This window comes from Charadrius vociferus, unplaced genomic scaffold (genome assembly GCF_000708025.1).
Source record: "Charadrius vociferus isolate BGI_N301 unplaced genomic scaffold, ASM70802v2 scaffold217, whole genome shotgun sequence".
Taxonomy (NCBI): domain Eukaryota; kingdom Metazoa; phylum Chordata; class Aves; order Charadriiformes; family Charadriidae; genus Charadrius; species Charadrius vociferus.
The window spans coordinates 3,462,455-3,465,590 of NW_009649190.1; the positions used below are offsets into that span (position 1 = coordinate 3,462,455).

The 3,136-nt window shown below is 36.3% G+C and overlaps 1 protein-coding gene across 1 annotated transcript in view; it reads left to right on the forward strand.

The window, feature by feature from the left end:
* The window catches only part of LOC104289921 (transcription initiation factor TFIID subunit 4-like), a 223,140-nt gene that overhangs the window by 10,093 nt on the left and 209,911 nt on the right, over positions 1 to 3,136 (forward strand). The gene's annotated exons all lie outside the window — the stretch shown is intronic.

The window sequence follows — 3,136 nt, forward strand, 5'->3', positions numbered from 1 at the left end:
CGCTCTTCACTTAGAATTGATAGTTGTGGTTACACTTGTAATCTGTGTCTCTGCTGAATCATCTCACGTTAAAGGGAGAGACTTTTAAGTCTCCTTTCACTCCTTCCTCGGTCCCCTCTGCTCATTTTTTCTCAGCACAACAGCAGGGCGGTTAGCAACCCTCGTCTGAATGTAGAATAGCCTGGCAGCCAGGGACCTGGACGTGGTGTGTCTTTTCTCTCGCTCCATGTGACAGTTGCAAACACACTCATGGCTGTCCAGATTCAAGGAGTATCTTGTATTTCTCTGTCTGTGTTCGTGGCACTGAAATGTTTTCCTAACAGTGTCATCCCCTCAATTTTTTTTTTTCCCGTTCTCTTATTTGTTCATGTGTTGGTTTGTCTTTTGAGGCTGACCACATTTGAAGTGTCTGACTGCAGGCTCTTTAAAACATACTTTGATATTGAGCATCCCGTGAACTGTGCAAAATTCCTAAAATTTCAGATATTGCGGGGCGGGAGGGAGGCAGCATGGATAGAACTGCCTGGATGTCAGAAAGGGGAACAGAGAGAGAAGGGGAGAGGTAAAAAAACCCAAGAAACTAGCCAGACATCAAATGACAGATTTAAGCATTTTCCTGTTGTAAATGCTGGCATTACATGTTACAGTAATTATATGCTCTGGGCTACTGTTACAGTGTTTGTCTGCTCGATAGTAACCTGAACTTATGAAGTGAATACAGTTGTTTTTGGATAATAGTAATATTTATAGCCAAGATTATTCACAGCAGATGTCCTGTGCGTATAGGCTTTATTAAATATGCTTTTAACTTTCTGGCCTGCGGTGTTAAAGCGTATGTACATTGTGAAGATAATTTTTCTCTTTAAAATTAGATGTATTAAGTAAAGATCAGAACTAAAATCTAAAGTAAATAAAGGCCATCAAAAGTGTTATAAGAAAAGATGAGATTGTATTTCAGCTGTATGTAGAAGCAAAGAAAACAGGTACCTACTATCAAAATAGCATTATAGTTATGAAATGCCTATTTTGACTTGTCAGAATACGATACTTTTGTGTTTTATTACCTCTAAATTCTTCTGTTGCTTTTATCTTAAAATCTGACAACCAGGGTATAAACATCTAAACATTAACCTGTGTAAATGTATGGGTTATGTTAAATATAATGTTGCAGCTGTACCATAGGAAAAATTGTTCTCTAAGAATGAACAATTTTTTTATTTTAATTTTTGGGACACAGACTATGCATTATTTCAGTTACTTCAATGAGCAGGCTAGGTGGTGTGTGTTTATATAAATTTATCTATGAAAATATAAAATATTCTTTTCCAAAATAAAATCCAAAATGTAGCTTAAGCTGTTTAAGGGAAACCTGGTCCTATATCCATCACTTGCTATTACTTAGCTATTTCTCTTAGAATCTAAACATTTTGAATGTATGCCATACTTTTGGATTTCCTTTTCAGTATAGCTTTATAAATTAGACAAAAAGGATCTGATTCCTCCTGGAGTTAGTTGGATTGTGTCAGTAGTGCTTGAAAAGATTAGTTCTTCCACTCCATGGTGTGTACTATTTGGTAGAATTAGATCTTGGTAAGGCTTTTGCAGAATAGGACGAAATTTATTTTCTTACATGCAGCTGTAACTAAAACACTTACGGCCTTTTTAAAAAGCATCCTTTGCAACATAACCCTGTTGGCATTGATGCAACTTTACTTTTCCTTTGCTGTCTTTTTCCATAAATACGTGCAGGGAAATGAACTTTGTTTAATCCATTAAATGAGCATAGCTGAATCTGAGCCTGCAATCTCAGTGTTCTCCCTTGAGAGAGTATTAAAACATATAATAGTCAAGGTGAATAGTTTTGTTCATAATTGTGATGGTGTATGTACGTAGGTAAGAGGAAAAGCAAGTCAAAGTTCACAGCAATTTAAAACTCTTTGTGTATGAAAGAGCAAATTCTTGATTCAGACAAATTTGATCAGAAAACCACCCAGATATATGGGGATTGCGTGGGCGTAAGCAAGTAACGTTTGGGCCTGTGTGCTTTGAAGGTGGTTCTTTTATTAAAATCTCTAGAGGAGGATATATAAAATATGTATATAAACTACAGGTTTGGAGTTAAAGGAAAAACCTGTTTTTTGGGTTTTTTTTTGTAAAATTTTTGAACAGTTATTGCCACCACATATGCTAATTCAGTAAGAGTTTTTCATGGACATGTGCCCTTCATTAAAACAGTTTGAAAAGTCATAACAGCTGTAGCAGTGGGCTTGTAATTCCTCATCTGTCGGCATATTGTTATACTATTTAAAATGAAGATGGCTATCTAGTATCAGAAGTGTGCAAATAAAGCATTAACCTGACGTCTGTAACATACTGAGATTTCTTGTCGCTCGTGTTCTCTGACAGCTTTGTTGCCTCATGTTGCCTGAAGAGAATTTGTCGGGAAAAAACTTCCCCATATCCTCTACCGGTGTGCTTACAGCTCTAGAAGCGCACCGTTTTAGTAAATACAAACAGTCCTGTGTTAGTGCCTTTTGATTCTGTTAATGTTTCCGTCAAGCGTGCCAAGATGTGGATTTTGTAATGTGGAAACCCACATTATAGACTTGGAATGAGCCCACAGATTTACTTCATATGGGATAACAGAGAGTCTTAAGATAGTAATAGTTCTCAGTTTTTAACAAACTATGCTAGATTTGAGCCGGTGGCTTAGTGATGATGTAGCGAACTCATGATATTGCCAAGTGGTTGAAAAATATCATTCATGGTGAATGATATTAAACTTGCAGAATTATGTTTTCCGCTTAACTACAATAACTTATGCTTTTCATATATATAAGGGTGTATTATTTATTTGTTATGGGGTTTAAAATGACCAACTCCTGAATTATTGATAAGATGCTTATGGCAAAACTCTTCAGTACTAAGATTACTGAAGTACTGTAACACAAGCATTATGTATTAAGACAAAGATGTAAATCTCGTGTTATTTCCTTAAGGCATGTAAGAAATACTATTAGACAGTTTCTTCTGAAGAAGCTAACTTTTGTTGTTTGTTTTCGTTTAGTACATCATCTGCCATGTCTACAGAGGGGCAGAGAGTTGATGATAGTCCAAGCACTAGTGGAGGCAGCTC